This window comes from Lactuca sativa, chromosome 5, assembly GCF_002870075.4.
Source record: "Lactuca sativa cultivar Salinas chromosome 5, Lsat_Salinas_v11, whole genome shotgun sequence".
In the NCBI taxonomy this organism is placed as follows: Eukaryota; Viridiplantae; Streptophyta; class Magnoliopsida; order Asterales; family Asteraceae; genus Lactuca; species Lactuca sativa.
The window spans coordinates 26,722,921-26,741,484 of NC_056627.2; the positions used below are offsets into that span (position 1 = coordinate 26,722,921).

Here is an 18,564-nt window from a genome sequence, read left to right on the forward strand (position 1 = left end):
GTCAATATCCTTATTGTCTGTCACACATGTTTGCTTCTGCCTTTCCTTCCAATTTCTTCCTTATTTAAACCTTCTCTTCTCTTTCATCCTTCCATACCTTCTCATCCAAACATTGTCTTCTCTTTCTTTTGTAAGAAATCAACACGCAGACACAATAGGTCGACCCAGAGGGGTTTTTCTCTACACATACATGTGTCGTCTCTGCTAATCGGGTGCTCTACAGTTGATCGTTCACCAACACCGTCTTCTCTCTCTCTCTCTCTCTCTCTCTCTCTCTCTCTATATATATATATATATATATATATATATATATATATATATATATATATATATATATATATATATATATATTCATTATCTGATCCTCTATTTTTCGCTTTTTTCTTCTGGGATGATCTTCTTCCCATTCTCTCTTCTCTTTCTTTTGGAAGAAATCGAGACACAGAGGACACCGGCTACATGTTCGCATCTACTCCCGCAGTCTTCCATGGAAGCATCTCCAAACCTGATCACACTTCCAGGAATTAAAAAAAGATAAAAAAGAACGTGTTCAATGAATGCTACAGCCAGTAGATGTTGGTGATGCATTAATGGATTTTGCAATTCTGCTTTCTTATGTTCTGTAATTGTGTTTCAGGTTGATTTTGGAATTCACCCCCAGTTGGGCACTGTTTCTCACCAGTGGAGAAGAACCTGTCGACAAACCTCCGACGTTGATGGCTGTAAGTTTCTATGTTAATCTCATTTCATTGTGGATTTTACTTACAATTACATGTTAATTTCGTTTCTATGCGTGTCTTCGTATCTACGCCCACTACCTGTTTGAAGAAATGTCTAAACCAAACAACAAAAAAAAACATGTTTTTAATTTTTTTTCTTTTTATAACGTTGCTAACATTAAAAATAGTTACAGTCAATTTCTCGGTTCTGGTGGAGGTAGCTATCGGCCTTTTGCTTAATCTTCTTCATCTGGGATCTATCAAGTTACAACTTGGATTTTTTTAGATTGATTTCGACTTGCTTTATTTGTCTTTGTTTTGTCACTTCATTTGTGCAGGGCTTTCATGTACGAGGGCTTTCTTATGTGATTAGATGATTTCCCTTGTCAGTGACACTTGATTTGTTTTCTACATTCTTATGCAACTTTGATGTGAACATCAACATATGTCAGATTGAAACTAATAAAGCAGATAAAACATGTAAAGTTTGTTACTAATTATTTGTTTTTTTATTTAGTTGATATATGAAAGGATATAGATTTTTGGAATTGTTATTACTCATTACAAGAAGAGATGAGGGAGTAATTGAACTGAATTTGTGTTTTTGGGGGTTGTTATGTGACAGACCAAAACTGAGTTGAAGAAGCCGACAACAACTTTAGGTGCTTACTGTAATACTTCCATTGTAATTTTCCTAAAATATTTACTTATTTTGTTGTTTTGTGTTGGATTTTGTTAGGATCTGTTTACTTTGATAGAGGAATGGAATTATTCTTACTCATTACATTCCATGATATATGGTAAGTTTTCCTTCTTATAGCATCTTACACGCCAAATCACAAAATTTTCTTTTATCGACATAAAGTCATAGTTATGTTCTTCAATTTTAAAATATGTTCGAGAGAAGGAATGTTATTTTTGTAAGCAGTTTGGCTTTGAATTTTACTAGAACTTTCAGTGCTACCATGGTTAGCCATCTGTTGACCGATCAAAATGGGTCTTGGGTTAACCGGAAGATTGTGAATTGATTGGTCAACGGTTTGACAATGGGTGTGCATTTTGCACAAAAAACTTTGATCAGGTTGGTGCCCAATTAAGTGACAACCACTTTTCCTTAGTTTTTTTTTTTTATAAAATATATTATAAAAATCATAATATTGCAGTAATAATATTAGTTATTTTTACTTGGGGTTGTGTAAAGAACCGAAACTAAATCAAAAACAGTAACTAAAAAATAATTGTTTTTTTAATAAAAATCAAATTTTGGTGTTCCACTAGAGAAACTAAGTAATAAAATCTTCTCATGCTAATTGTTATATCACTCAGTGGATTTATAGTGTTGTAGTAATAGGTTTCATCTTGAAAATGTTGTCACGTACCAGAAGAAGCATCAAATTAACACTTTCATCATGTAGATAATGATAACACTTGAATAATCATCTCTTATGCTGACTATTACATGGTAAATCAAATCACTACTTTCATAAACTTCATTCATGTAATACTTCAACATTATTAATCTGCTTTTTCATACAGTTGGCTGCCATTCTTGCCTTTGAGATCATGAAAGGACCAAATATCCTTTCACTTTTGTGCAACAATGATTCATCTGTTGATTTCTAGGTAACTTTGGTAGGTACTGATGACCACGATGGAGGTATTTAATATCGAAGCATAACTCTTCAGCATCAATTCCTATCACAAATTTATTTGACAATTTTGGAAAGAACATACGTGATCATATAACTTGTGATAGGCATAACTCTTCAGCATCAATGCCTATCATTAGTGGGCCATTTATGGTATGTAATTTAAATATAGTATTTTCCTTCGTTAAGAGAAACTCGATGAGTCAGTAGCCCGACTCGTCGAGTAGAGACGGGTTTTGCACGCGTCTTTAGTAGGCAACTCGACGAGTCTGTATCCCGAACTCGGCGAGTCTGCTAGTCTCGATGAAACCCTAAATCCCAGGGTTTGTACTATATTTAAACTTCATTATGGCCTCCCACCCCAACCTCCAGCACCTTTAGAGAATTTTTCTGTAAAACCCTAGTCCCCATTGTTGAGCTTGAGTGTTTTGTGATAGCTTGGGAGTTGTAGCAGGAAAGGAAGGAAAGAAGATCCATAGAAGAGAAAGGGGATCCAAGAGCTAGCTTCCATCTGCTTCATATTCAGGTAATAAAGTTAGTACCTTGCTTATTCTTCCATTAAACCCTCTTTTATGCTTGTTTATGTCTCTTTTGGAGCTTTATATGATTCAAACTTGAGATTTGATCTCTCCTTTGGATGGAGACCATAGATCTGAATGTTATTGAGCTCTAGAAACTCAAGATAACTACCTTTATGCAAATATAGCATTGTTCCAAACCCTAAGTGCTCATAGTTGGATGATTTTGGTGTTTTAGCCCCATTCTCGTGTGCATGCACGTATAGTTGGAAACTTTACGTACAAAACCATCCCTAGAAGCTTAGATCTATGAATTGGATGCACTGAAATCGACTAGAATTGAATGTATAATAATGGCATGCAGGAGACTCGGCGCGTTGGCGACCCAACTCGGCGAGTCCAAGGCAATCTTGATGCCTCAAGAACAGACTCGATGAGTTGTTCATACAACTCGGCGAGTCACAGTCTGGACGAGTTCTTATGATGAAGAACTCTACAAGTTGTTCATACAACTCGGCGAGTCGAATGAAGTTAGATTCGATGTTAGTACGGAAGAAGAACTCATCGAGTTGTTGCCAAACTCGACGAGTTGAAGCGAGTAGAGGATTAGAAAAGGTGTTAGGGACTCGGCGAGTTGGCGGCCCAACTCGGCGAGTCCAATCAACTGAAAGTTGACTTTAATTAGGAGGTTGACTTTGACCAGGTGTAAATTAGTCATTTTACCCTAAGAACAGTTACCAGTATCTGATTTAGTGTTTATGGGATTTGTAGCCGGGGAGTTCCGGAGCAGCAGACAGTCAGTTTCAGATTTAGCATCTCAGCAGCCAACGTTACGAGGTGAGTTTCCTTCCAGTAGGAACGGGTCTACGGCCACAATGCCAGCCCGTTTAGTTACCAGTAGTTCCGGACTTTGGTCTGATGTAGTAGTTCAGTGTGAATGATGTCTTTGTGATTCAAGCCTGTCTCTGTGTTATGTGTTCCAGACTTCGGTCTGATGCAATATGCAGTATATGCGTTTATGCTAGTAGTTATGATTATGCTATGCTATGTTCAGTTAGTTATGGATTTCGGTCTGATGCAGTTTCCAAACTTCGGTTCGATGCAGAGGGCAAGGCCCTGGTTAGTTCCGGACTTCGGTCTGATGCAGTGGGCAAGGCCTGATAGTTGCTTTATATGTTATTGTGTAGTATGTGGTAGTTTTGGGGAGCTCACTAAGTTTCGTGCTTACGGTTTCAGTTTTGGTTTCAGGTACTTCCGCTAGCAAGGGGTAGAGCTCGCGATGATGGCATGGCACACACCCAGTTGCAGTTTTATCCTGAGAGATTGATTTAGATATTTTGATATGATATTGACTTCAGTTTTGATTTGATACATTTACTATGGAATTTTGAGACATCTAATGCATGGTTTTATTTTGACGTTGTGATTTTTAGTAATGTTAAAACAAAAATTTTTGGGTTGTATTTTTGGGACCTTTCAAGTTGGTATCAGAGCCTTGGTTTGAGGGATTCAGGCACACTGTCGGGTGTGACTGGACTCAAACTAAGGAAATGGTTAAAAGAATTTTCCAAAGAAAAATGTTTTCGAAAGAATTTTTGAAAAAGAAAGCTTAAAAAGAAAAGAGTTTTTGAAAAAGAGAAAAAGGGGTGTGGTGCATGCGATCAGCCGAGCTCGAGTAAGTACTCCCAAATTACCCATACAAGTTTATTTTATGATTATCAGTTTTAGTTTCAGTAGAACAACATGCTAGAATAGGACTAAGGATCTAGGAGGATGCCTTATGTGCCTGCTATATAAGTTTCAGATTTATAAGAATTGCATGCTAGTATAGAGTAGACAGTAGTAGGATAGCCTATTTAGGTTATGCCTGATAGTATGAGCTTAGCATTGTATGCTAGTACAATTTCTTGTTATGAGGGTAGAATTGCTTGAGTATTTTCCTGTGTCTGAATGTTGTTTGCTTTGTGCTTTGTGGGACTCTGAGTGATGGGAGTTATCGATTAGGTGAATATGTCAAGTCACATGTGATCAGGGTTGAATAATCTTAGAATGCTGGATTTGGCCCTATTGCGCAGCTCTTGTTTGAGTCTAACCGTTGTACGGACAAGTCTTTTACTCGAAGTATTATCTGAGCCCCGTCACATGTGATGGTATTCAGGTGATGGCTAAGTGGTATTACAAGGAGGCCTTCAGCAACTAAGGACTGGGTTGGGTGGAGTCAGAGATTTCCCTAGGGAAAGGCTAGGATGAGAGAAGCAGAGATCAGTAGTAGTAGAAGTGACTTGGTAGAGTCAAGACAGTTCTTGAGGAAAGTACGGATATATGTGGAAGGTAATAATGGCCCATACTACTGAAAGTAGAGGATCCGTACTTGAACCAAGGAAGGCTGAGATGAGACCAGGGAACTTGTAGGTAGTATCGATCCCTCGAGATATATCAATGTTTCTGACACTTATCATGATGTGATTTCAGAATGGTGGTTTTACGCCCTAGGCCAACAGTCGGTAGTTCAGGAGCCGGCGAGGGAGCAAGATCAGGCTCGGGGGTCGAGCATGTAGATGAGCAGACCAGGGAGTTCCTCTCTTCAGAGGTTACTCGCATCATACTTGAGCAGACTCCTGTGATCTTTGGTTCGATCAAGGAGGGTATTTTAGAGCTGATGGACGAGAGGTTGAGCACATTCCGTGCTGAGGTGGCGGCCATGATGGGGTAGCGCACACTCACCTTCAGGGAGTTCCAGGCTTGTGGAGATCCAGACTACCATGGGGCACGAGATCCTATTGCGAGTACCAGGTGGTTGGCGGATGTCGCCAATGCGTTCCACACCAGCAGATGTCCCGAGGGGGACAAGATCAGACTAGCATCCTGTCTTCTGAAGGACAGCGCATGAAATTAGTGGGAGGAGATCGGGCATGTTATCGGAGATGACGCAACTCTTGATGCGATGAACTGGGCTGATTTCACTACCAGGTTCAGAGCCAAGTTTGCACGGGTTATTGAGGTGCAACAGTTAGCTAGGGAGCTTTAGGATCTCACCCAGACTACAAATACAGTGGCGGAGATTACCACCAAGTTCCGGGAAAGGGCTCTTCTTGTTCCTCAATACGCAGCAGATGAGGAAATGAAGAAGGGCCGTTATCATGAGATGTTGCGGAGCGATATCCGCCAGTTTGTGAGCCGGTCTAGCTGTAAAACGCTGGATGATATGATTGCGAGGGCGAGAGAGAGAGAGAGAGAGAGAGAGAGAGATTTGGAGATGGAGAAGAAGAGGAAGCCAGAGGCGGCATCTGGTACAGGTAGTTCGGGCAAAAAGCCCAAGGTATCGGATCACAGATCTAGAGGACAGCAGAGCCACAGTCGGTGTGGCAAGTGTGGGAGATTACACGATGGGGGCGTGTAAGGTAGGGAGTCCCAGTTGCTACTAGTGCGACCGGACCGGGCATATGAGTAGAGATTGTACAGCTACTCCCACTACTACCGCAACATCTGATCTTATTTGCTTCCATTGCAATTAGAGGGGACATAAAAAGTCCTAGTGTCCGAGTTTGGCAGCAGCAGGGAAGGTGGCAGCACCTGCCCTTGCTACTTTGAGCATTACAGATGGCTGTCAGGGCCGGGGTGAGGCGCTAGTGGCGAATATTAGAGCTTTCCAGATGACAACAGAGGAGGCGCGAGTGATTCCTGATGTGGTGACGGGTATGTATTTTTCCTCTTGTCTCTTATTTGATATTGTTTGTTTCTCATAGTTATATGTTTTCGTATAGGGTCGTTCTTAGTGAATGGCATTTCAACTACAGTATTGTTTGATTCGGGCGCCACCTGATCATTTGTTTCACTTGCGCTTAGCGAGATGTTTAGTAGAGCTCCGGGAGAGCTGGATTGTCCACTCGAGGTTGAGATAGCTGATGACAGGACCATCAGGGTTGCAAGAGTGCATAGGGGTGTTCGCTGCAGTTATTTGATGAGTAGTTTTCAATGGACATGGTTCCTATTCCCCTGAGAGGGAAAAAGGTTATAGTGGGTATGGATTGGCTAAGCCGCAATGGGGCAGTGATTGTTTGTGAGCTGCAGTTAGTGTGGGTTTGCACTCCCAGGGGGGAGAGTTAGTGATTCAGGGCGAGAGGCCACAACGCGTACCAATTCTTTGTTCAGCAGCGAGAGTGAGGCACTATGTTCAACAGGGTTGCATGGGGGTACATCGCCTATGTTATAGATTCCTGGGAGAAGGGTAAGGCGACAGTTGACGATGTACAAGTAGTGCGAGAGTATCCGGATGTATTCCTAGAGGACTTACCTGGGATACCTCCGGAAAGACAGGTTGAGTTTTGGATTGACCTGGTTCCGGGTGCGGCTCCGATAGCCAAAGCACCGTATCGGTTGGCTCCTCCAGAAATGTAGGACTTGTCTATGCTGCTGCAGGAGCTCCTAGACAAGGGTTTCATCAGGTCGAGTAGTTCACCATGGGGAGCCCCGATCCCGTTCGTGAGGAAGAAGGATGGGTCGTACCATATGTATATATATTACCGGGAGCTGAACAAGGTAACGGTGAAGAACCGTTACCCACTCCCGAGGATAGACGATTTGTTTGACCACCTTCAGGGAGCATCTTGGTTCTCCAAGATTGATCTTCGATCAGGATATCACCAGATGCGGGTCAGGGATGAGGATGTGCAGATGACCGCTCTTAGGACCCACTATGGTCATTATGAGTTTGTGGTGATGTCATTCGGGCTCACCAATGCTCCAGACGCATTCATGGATCTCATGAATCGTGTATGCAGACCGATGCTGGATCGGTCAGTGATAGTGTTCATTGATGACATCTTGGTTTATTCCAAGACTCAAGAGCAGCATGAGGAGCACCTGAGAGAGGTGCTAGATACGTTGAGGAGGGAGTGACTTTTCGTGAAGTTCTCCAAGTGCGAGTTTTGGTTGCGCGAGGTGCAGTTCCTTGGACACCTCGTCAACCAGAAGGGTATACTAGTAGATTCGGCCAAGATACAGGCCGTGATGCAATGGGAGGTCCTGAGGTCTCCATCTGAGATTCAGAGCTTCCTAGGATTGGCAGGGTACTATAGAAGATTCATCCAAGATTTATCCAAGATAGCAGTTCCACTCACCCGACTGACCAAGAAGTCGGTGCTGTTTCGTTGGGGGCCTGAGCAGCAGGTAGCTTTTGAGAACCTCAGACAGAGATTGTGCGAGGTGCCTATTCTTACCCTGCCAGAGGGAGTAGAGGATTTTGTAGTTTACTGTGATCCTTCGATCACATGTATGGGAGCAGTGTTGATCCTTCAAGGGCATGTGATAGCTTATGCCTATAGACAGTTGAAGCCTCACGAGGCTAACTATTCGACTCAAGATTTACAGCTGGGGGCAGTGGTGTTCGCCCTCAAGATTTGGAGACATTACCTCTATGGGGTCCGCTGTATCATTTACACGGATCACAAGAGTTTGAGGTACCTCATGGATCAGTCGAATCAGAACATGAGGCAACGCTGATGGTTAGACGTGGTAAAGCATTATGTCTGTGAGATCCTTTATCATCCGGGCAAGGCCAATGTAGCATTATGACTGTGCGGTAGCTGCCCCGATCAGGGATATTTGTCTGAGAATGACAGTGATTACTCTATTTTTGGAGCAGATTAGAGAGGCACAGGTTGAGGGCATGAAGGAGGAGAGGCAGAAGTGTGAGAGGATTGTTGGCCGAGTAGCTTCCTTTGACTATGACAGACGAGGATTGTTGACCCTTGATGGGAGAGTTTACGTACCATACTGGGGATGAGTACGGTAGGTGTTGATGGATGAGGCCCACAAGTCTCGATTCTCCATCCACCCAGGGGCGACGAAGATGTACATAGATCTTCGACCCGATTATTGGTGGCCCTGCATGAAGCGGGATGTAGCTTGGTATGTGGAGAGATACCTGACCTGCAGGAAGGTCAAGGCGAAACATCTAAGGCCCCATGGCAAGTTGCAGCTGTTAGACTTTCCCGTGTGGAAATGGAAGGATATCACTATGGATTTAATCACTAAGCTTCCCAGGACATCACGTGGAGTTGATTCGATTTGGGTCATAGTGGATAGGCTGACCAAGAGTGTAACATCCCGAAATCTCAGGTATTGTTAAATTATGTTTTTGGGGTGATTTAAGAGGGGACTCGGCGAGTTGGAGCCTAGACTCGCCGAGTAGGATCGCAGACTTGGTCGCGGGTTCGCGACTGGACTCGACGAGTCCAGATATGGACTCGGCGAGTCTACGCTGTTTAGCGAAAACCCTAACCGTTCAGGTTTGGGACGTATAAAGGAGACTTATTGGCCGTCATTGTTCATTTTAGCCTTCTGAGAAGAACCCTAAATCGATTGTGTGCATCTGGAGCAAGGATTATAGGCCATTGTTGATTATAGAAGAGTGGTTGTGCAAAGAAGAGAAGGGATTGGCTAAAGGAGCAGCAAGGGAGTCACATTCTGAGGATTGGGGACACAGAGGATACATCATCCAGGTAAGAATTCGAGTATACTCTGCTATGTTGATGTGATTATGGAATTAGGGTTTATGGAACCCTTTTGTGAATAGATTGAATGTTACCCTAGTCCCCATGTCGATTGTAACCCTGTATTGGGACCTTTGGAGGTCCAGAATGTCCCATGTCTGTGCATTTCGGGAATTGATGAAGGTTTTGGATTGGAATCCTTATGCCTTAGGTCAAAATGTAAATTATGAATCATATGGTGTATCATGAGCACTGAAATGAGGACTTTACGTGATGGATCAGCCTAGGAAGGCCAGACCTAGGAATGGTCGAAGCAGTTCTGACCTTAGGATGATGTTTGAGCGGTTGCATGGCATGGACTCGCCGAGTTCGATGAACAGACTCGGCGAGTATCTTGAAGATTAACTGGGACTCGTCGAGTTGTTCTTCAGACTCGGCGAGTTGAGTCGGGGTGGCCCCGCGATTCTTCCAGGAGTAACTCGTCGAGTCAAGGAGGATACTCGACGAGTAGATAGGGAATCTCAGAGAGTTGGAGGACGTCTAGACTCGCCGAGTCGACATGGTACTCGCCGAGTCCGGACGAGTTGACCATTGACCGTTGACCATAGTTGACCTAAGTCTGACTTCTTAGGGATAGTCACACTTAGAAGATATAAGTGTTAATGAGAGATTTGTGATGTTATAGGGAGGTTGTAGCTCGTCGGATTATGCACGAGTGATTTCAGGATTTGCTAGCTTTCAGCATTCACGAGGTGAGTCTTCTCACTATACTGTACCCGGAAGGGTTTGACTGTGTGACCGGAAGGTCAGATATGAAATGTGATATGTATGCTATATGTGGTAATCTGTTTGTTATGTATGTTATGGGCCGGAAGGCGATTATGTTATGGGCCGGAAGGCAATATGTTGTGTGATGGACCGGAAGGTCGACGTGGGTAGGACCGGAAGGTTTACCCAGCAAGGACAGAAGTCCCCTGAGACACATGGACCGATAGGTCAGGGCCTGGAAAGGCGTATGTGCGTAAGTTGTATATTGGGGAACTCACTAAGCATTTATGCTTACAGTTGTTATGTATGTGTTCCAGGTACTAGCGAGGACCGTGGGAAGGCGCTGGCGTGATCGATACACACTGAAGGATGTTTTTATGATCTTGGGATTTAGACTATTTCTATTTGACATAATACTTAAATTATTTATGCCTTGTTTTGAATGGAAATACTTTATTTTTAAAATGAAAAATTTGTTTGAAAATTTGCGTTGTTACAATTGGTATCAGAGCCTTGGTTTGAGGGATTCGGGTGCACCTTCGGGAGTAACTGAACTCAAACCGAGGATTTGAGGAAAACTTTTTAAATAAAGGCATAAACTTTTGTAAATGGTTTTGTGGTAAGCAAGAAAGAAGCAGTGTGTACGATCAGTCAGCGCCCGAACGGTAAAGATCCCCAAAATACCTTACAATATTATGTGATATGAATTGTTATGCATGTTAGAAGACTAGGTATTCATGATAGGACTAGAGTGGCCTAATTTGTGATGCCTTAGTCTAGGGAAGTTTGCCGATATGGGATGCTTTGCTAGTGTGCGGGTAGATAGTGCATAACAGAAGTAGAATACTCACTATCCGGGGTTTGGGGAGGAAGACTTGGGATGAATGCTGATGCGGTGTGGTCGGTAGTATTGGGCCCGTACTACCGAAGACACCGGGTCAGTGGGAGACCCAAGTAAGAATCCCTGGATATCGGAGACTGAGTAGGGTTGCGTTATCGAGTGCGATTAGTCTCGATGGAGTCTCTGATAGTTCTATGTTGTATTTCAGAGACATCATGGTTAGACCACGCCACGGAGCGAGTTCGAGCGGTGTGAGTGACGAGGAGATTCGTCAGATGATTCACGAGGAGGTAGCTGCGGCGATCCGGGCCGAGATCCCGGAGATGTTTGGGTCTATTAAGACCACCCTGATGGAGACGTTTGATGAGCGGTACGCCGCATTGACTGAGGCTGCAACCGCTGCAGCTACCGCAGCTGTGGCCGCTGCTAGGCCACAGGGGGGTGACTCGTTGCTGTTCCGAGAGTTCAGCAACACGAAGCCACCAGAGTTCGATGGGACGCAGGATTCGATTGCTGCGATGAGGTGGATCGCGGATATAGAGGGGTGCTTCTACACTTGTTCATGACCGGAGCACCTGAGGGTATGGTTCGCTTTGAACCAGCTCCGTCTGGGAGCGAAGGACTGGTGGAAGTTCGTGACGGCGAACTTCACTTTGGCAGAGATTACAACAGTGACTTGGGAGGGGTTTACTGCTATGTTCAGGGACGAGTACGTTCCCCCGGTGGAGAGGGAACGATTGGTTCAGGAGTTCTTAACCCTCAAGCAGGGTACTGATTCTGTTGCGGTGATCACGCGGAAGTTTCATGAGAGGGCGATGTTCTGCCCCGAGCTGGTGTCCACTGATCAGGCTCGGATGAGCCGGTACTTGGGAGTGTTGAGGAGGGATATCCGGGAGTTTGTGTCAAACTCCACTTACCATACTTTTGCTGAGCTTCAGGCGAATGCCAGGAAGCGCGAGATCGAGTTGGAGACCCAGGCCAGGGAGGAGGCCGAGTCTCAGCGGGTGGACCGGCGACAGGCTCAGTCCCAGCCGGCAGCCAAGCGGATAAAGTCCGCCGATGCAAGCAAAGGAGGTTCGAAGGGCCGCACTTGCGGGAAGTGCGGCAAGGGTCATGATGGGGCATGTCGATCTGGTGCTTGCTACAAGTGTGGCAAGGAGGGACACATTGCTAGGGAGTGCCCCAAGGGGTTTACGGTTTGCTTTCATTGCAACCAGACAGGCCATCGGAAGGCCGAGTGCACTCAGCTTCTTCAGGGATCTACACCTGCTACCAGAGCTACTGCGACTCGACCGGTGAAGGCCGAGGTCCCGAGGGCTCGGGGGAGAGCCTTTAAGCTGACTGCAGAGGAGGTCCGCGCTGCGCCCGATGTTGTGGTAGGTATGCGGTAATTCATGTATTTATTTTAATGTCGAGACGTTATGCTTATGTTATTATATGCGTAGGTACTTTCCTTGTGAACTCTGTGCCTGCCTTAGTGTTATTTGACTCGGGTGCGAGTAGATCCTTTGTATCTTTAGCCTTTAGTCAACATATCAGCGTTAGTCGTGAGTCGTTGAGTCGGCCTCTGAGAGTTTCTATAGCTGACGAGAGAGTGATTTGTGCCACGGAGGTTCTCCGGGGATGCGTGTTAGAGATTTTCGGGGTCGAATTCCCGATTGACCTGATTCCTATTGCGATGGGTGATGTCTGTGTCATCGTGGGCATGGACTGGTTGAGCCAATTCGGCGCTGTCATCGACTGTGAGCGTCAGCTGGTGACTATATGAGACCATAGTGGGGGAGTTCTTTCGGTGTACGGCGAGGGTACCCGTTTGGGATCAGCTTTTTGTTCGGCCGCTAGGGCGAGGCAGTGTCTACAGCAGGGCTGTAAGGGTTTTGTGGCGTATGTGATGGATACGCGGGAGGGTTCTGAGAGACCGAAGTCAGTTGAGGAGGTCCCTGTGGTACGTGAGTTTCCAGATGTTTTCCCCGAGGAGCTGCCGGGAGTACCTCCTGTGAGGCAAGTAGAGTTTGGTATCGATCTGGTTCCGGGGGCCGCGCCTATTGCTAAGGTGCCTTATCGTCTTGCACCTCCAGAGATGCAAGAGTTGTCCTCGCAGCTCCAGGAGTTGCTGGGGAAGGGATTCATTCGGCCGAGCAGCTCGCCGTGGGGAGCACCTATTCTGTTCGTCAAGAAGAAGGATGGTTCACACCGGATGTGCATTGATTACCGGGAGTTGAACAAAGTGACGGTCAAGAACCGTTACCCGTTATCGAGGATCGATGATTTATTCGATCAGTTGCAGGGAGCATCTTGGTTTTCCAAGATCGATCTGAGGTCAGGGTACCATCAGGTGAGAGTGCGGGATGAGGATGTCCAGAAGACAACGTTTAGGACGCGATATGGGCATTATGAGTTTGTGGTGATGCCTTTCGGGCTCACCAATGCCCCGGCTATGTTCATGGATCTCATGAACAGGGTATGCAGGCCGATGTTGGATCGGTCAGTGATTGTATTTATCGACGACATTCTGGTGTATTCGAGATCTAGAAAGCAGCATGAGGAGCATTTGAGGGAGGTCCTTGAGGTATTGAGGTCGGAGAAGCTTTATGCAAAGTTCTCCAAATGTGACTTCTGGTTAAGGGAGGTCCAATTTCTAGGACATGTTGTTAATCAGAACGGGATATTGGTCGATCCGGCCAAGGTTGAGGCAGTGATGAGTTGGGAGGTGCCGAAGTCACCCTCTGAGATCAGGAGCTTCCTTGGGTTGGCAGGGTATTATCGGAGATTCATTAAGGATTTCTCCAAGATCGCAGTGCCGCTCACCAGATTGACCCGCAAGGGTGTTGCATTCTCATGGGGGCCCGAGCAGCAGACCTCCTTTGAGACACTTCGTCAGAGGTTGTGCGAAGCCCCGGTATTAGCTCTCCCGGAAGGGATGGAAGATTTTGTAGTATATTGCGACGCATCGATTTCGGGATTGGGTGCAGTGTTGATGCAGAGGGGTCATGTGATAGCGTATGCGTCGAGGCAGCTGAAGCCTCATGAGGCGAGATATCCCACGCATGATTTAGAGTTGGGGGCAGTAGTGTTCGCTCTCAAGATTTGGCGTCACTACCTGTATGGGGTTCGATGTACGATATACACGGACCATAAGAGCTTGAAGTATTTGATGGATCAGCCCAACCTAAATATGCGTCAGAGGAGGTGGTTGGATGTGGTCAAGGATTATGACTGTGAGATCCTGTACCACCCAGGCAAGGCTAATGTGGTATCCGATGCATTGAGCCGCAGGGCGGAGAGCACTCCATTGCGAGATGTATGCTTGAGACTGACTGTGATGACTCCAGTATTGGATGCTATTCGTGGGGCACAGGCCGAGGCTGTGCGACCAGAGATGCAGAAGAAAGAGCGGGTTGTGGGGTTAATTTCAGATTTCATTAAGGATGGACGAGGGCTTATGACGTTTCAGGGTCGGATTTGGGTACCGTTCGTGGGCGGTACGCGTATTACTTTGATGGAAGAGGCGCATAGATCGAAATTCTCGATCCATCCCGGTGCTACGAAGATGTATTTGGACTTGAGGAAAGAGTATTGGTGGCCCTGTATGAAAAGGGACGTCGCATGGTTCATTGAGAGGTGCTTGACCTGCCGTAGGGTTAAGGCCGAGCACCAGAGACCGCATGGCAATTTACAGCCATTGGAGATCCCCGAGTGGAAATGGGAACAAATCACTATGGATTTCATCACCAAATTGCCAAAGACTGCCAGGGGAGTCAATGCAATTTGGGTGATTGTGGATAGGTTGACGAAGAGTGCACACTTCCTTGCCATCAGCGAGAGTTCTTCAGCGGAGAACTTGGCGGAGATATATGTGAGAGAAGTGGTATCTCGGCATGGGGTGCCGATCTCGATTGTTTCAGACCGTGATGTACGCTTCACTTCCAGATTCTGGAAGAAATTCCATGAGGAACTGGGTACTAAATTGCATTTTAGTACCGCATATCATCCCCAGACAGACGGCCAGAGCGAGCGGACGATTCAGACGCTGGAGGACATGCTTCGAGTGTGTGTGTTGGACTTCGGGGGTAGTTGGGATGCATATTTACCCTTAGCAGAGTTTTCCTACAACAACAACCATCATTCGAGCATTGGTATGCCACCTTTTGAGCTGTTGTATGGTAGGAGGTGTCGGACCCCCATTTGCTGGGGAGAGGTGGGACAGAGAGTGATGGGCAGCACAGAGATCGTGCTTCAGACGACAGAGCAGATTCAGCAAGTTAGACAGAGGTTATTGACCGCCCAGAGCCGACAGAAGAGTTATGCAGACAAGCGCCGATCCGAGCTTGAGTTTCAAGTCGGCGACTTCGTTCTCCTGAAGGTCTCTCCTTGGAAAGGAGTGATTCGATTCAAGAAGAGGGGCAAGTTGGGGCCCCGGTATATTGGGCCATTTCGTGTGATTGCAAGGATAGGCCGGGTAGCCTATCGGTTGGAGTTGCCAGCGGAGTTGGGGCAGATCCACAACACTTTTCATGTGTCGCAATTGAGGAAGTGCATAGCCAATGAGTCGGCAGTGGTTCCATTGGAGGATATTCAGGTGGATGCGAGCCTGAATTATGCTGAGAGACCAGTGGCCATCAGGGATCGGAAGATCAAGGTTCTGAGGAACAAGGAGGTACCTCTGGTGTTGGTTCAGTGGCAACACCGTAAGGGATAGGAAATGACTTGGGAGCCGGAACGTGAGATGCGGGAGCAGCACCCAGAACTATTTGCAGAGTGAGACTTCGAGGGCGAAGTCTAATCCTAGTGGGGGAGAGTTGTAACAGCCCGAAATATCAGGTATTATTAAATTATGTTTTTGGGGTGATTTAAGAGGGGACTCGGCGAGTTGGAGCCTAGACTCGCCGAGTAGGATCGCAGACTTGGTCGCGGGTTCGCGACTGGACTCGACGAGTCCAGATATGGACTCGGCGAGTCTACGCTGTTTAGCGAAAACCCTAACCGTTCAGGTTTGGGACGTATAAAGGAGACTTATTGGCCATCATTGTTCAATTTAGCCTTCTGAGAAGAACCCTAAATCGATTGTGTGCATCTGGAGCAAGGATTATAGGCCATTGTTGATTATAGAAGAGTGGTTGTGCAAAGAAGAGAAGGGATTGGCTAAAGGAGCAGCAAGGGAGTCACATTCTGAGGATTGGGGACACAGAGGATACATCATCCAGGTAAGAATTCGAGTATACTCTGCTATGTTGATGTGATTATGGAATTAGGGTTTATGGAACCCTTTTGTGAATAGATTGAATGTTACCCTAGTCCCCATGTCGATTGTAACCCTGTATTGGGACCTTTGGAGGTCCAGAATGTCCCATGTCTGTGCATTTCAGGAATTGATGAAGGTTTTGGATTGGAATCCTTATGCCTTAGGTCAAAATGTAAATTATGAATCATATGGTGTATCATGAGCACTGAAATGAGGACTTTACGTGATGGATCAGCCTAGGAAGGCCAGACCTAGGAATGGTCGAAGCAGTTCTGACCTTAGGATGCAGTTTGAGCGGTTGCATGGCATGGACTCGCCGAGTTCGATGAACAGACTCGGCGAGTATCTTGAAGATTAACTGGGACTCGTCGAGTTGTTCTTCAGACTCGGCGAGTTGAGTCGGGGTGGCCCCGCAATTCTTCCAGGAGTAACTCGTCGAGTCAAAGAGGATACTCGACGAGTAGATAGGGAATCTCAGAGAGTTGGAGGACGTCTAGACTCGCCAAGTCGACATGGTACTCGCCGAGTCCGGACGAGTTGACCGTTGACCGTTGACCGTTGACCAGAGTTGACCTAAGTCTGACTTCTTAGGGATAGTCACACTTAGAAGATATAAGTGTTAATGAGAGATTTGTGATGTTATAGGGAGGTGATAATTATTAAATATTTCTTAATTAAATTGCTAGGCTAAGTGTAAATAGAAGGACTAGTTGAGTGGACTCTTAACGAGTGGCCCGAGAAAATTGGGTTGCCTATAATACGTATGCTAGGCATTGCCTTGGTGTACACGGGGTGTAGAGAAGCATTGGATGTGGGGGACGCATGCACGTATGCGCAACGTACCAAGGAGTACGTGCAGCGTACGTGAGTAGATTCCAAACCCTAATTTTTAGGGTTTAAGCCATATGAACACCACATTATGATAGAAACCCTAGCATCCTTACCAGCCCCTCATCTTCAGAAACCCTAGCTAGCCTCCCTTTCTTATTTTTATGTGTGTTTTGGCCTTGTGAAGCTTGTTTAGAGATTTGAAGCTTCATAGAAAGAAGGAGAAGACAGGGAAGAGGAACTTGAGTATCTTGAGCTCATAGATCCAGGATAACATCAACCTTTGGGACTCATTGGAGGTATAAAGCTTTCAACTTTCTCTTTGAATACTTAGATCTAGTGTAGTGTTGTTTTTGGGTCTTTTTAGTTCCAAGAATGGGTCTTTATGAGTCTAGTTCGTTTCTAGGCCAAGAGGTGCCACTCAAAGTGATATTCATGTCCCATAAGCAGTAAAGTCTCGACCTTTAAGGTCCTTTTATGTCCATGCATGAGTTTGAAGTCATTCCATGGAAGTTAGTTGCTATATTCCAAGTTTGGTCTTACTTTGTGGGTTTCAAGCCATCAAATAATTGGCTTTATGGGTTAGGATGGGTTATTGGACTCAGATCCATAATTTGGACTTAGTGTCTTAAGGGATTAAACAATTTTGAAGAAAATGGCTTAACAGAGTAGTACGCTGGGTGTACATGCCAATACGCGCGTCGTATAAGCCATGCAAGCTGTACGCGTAGCGTACAGAGGAGTACGCTCAGCGTACTCTCAAATTTTGGGCTTTGCGACATTTGGGCCTCGGTTTGGGTCAATCTTTGGGCTGAGTAGATGTTGGGCTGAAAATGGGCCATCAAAAGTCAGATAATAGACCAAGGACATGTTTTGGCTTAGGGGAAGGCCCATTTGAGGAGTTGGGCCCAATTTAGAAAAATGGGCCATTAGTGGGCTATTAATGAGTTTGGAACGGTTAGAAGGAATTGGGCTTAGGTCATGGTCCAAATTAGACCAGGGGGTAAAATGGTCATTTTACCTTTAGAAGGATTTTCTGTTTTTGAGTAAGTGTTCCTTGTGAATTTATAGCCAGGGAGTCATTGGAGCAGCCATCAGAGATTCCTCACTTGAGATATAAACAACCAGCTTGAGAGGTGAGTCCTCTTCCATTAAGAACGGGTTTAAGGCACAAAGGTTGGCCCGTTTATGTATGTTAGTGTATACCGGACTTATGTTCGATGCCGGGGTTAGCCCGATGTAGTTTGTATGTTATGTGTGCCGGTCTTCGGTCCAATGTCGGGCGGGGCCTGATGAATGTCTCTATGCTTAATGTCTTTCTGATTCTTGCATGTATTTTTTGATGGGTTTTGAGCATTCTAACACTCCTATGGTCTACATGCAACCCTAAATACCTTGGATCTATGTTTTCTCTATTATACATGCAAACTTTCATTTACAATGTACTACCCTAGATAGTATACAAAACTATGATACTTGGGTAATAAAACAAGTTACATAACATA

The 18,564-nt window shown here is 45.5% G+C and overlaps 1 long non-coding RNA gene across 1 annotated transcript; it reads left to right on the forward strand.

The window, feature by feature from the left end:
- The first annotated feature begins 68 nt into the window (after positions 1-68).
- Positions 69-4,308, forward strand: LOC122197978 (uncharacterized). Its single transcript, XR_008224222.1, has 8 exons — positions 69-722; positions 1,058-1,199; positions 1,345-1,381; positions 1,459-1,519; positions 2,356-2,521; positions 2,806-2,894; positions 3,658-3,723; positions 4,135-4,308. It is a non-coding gene; the product is annotated as an uncharacterized LOC122197978 (long non-coding RNA).
- The last annotated feature ends 14,256 nt before the right edge of the window (positions 4,309-18,564 follow it).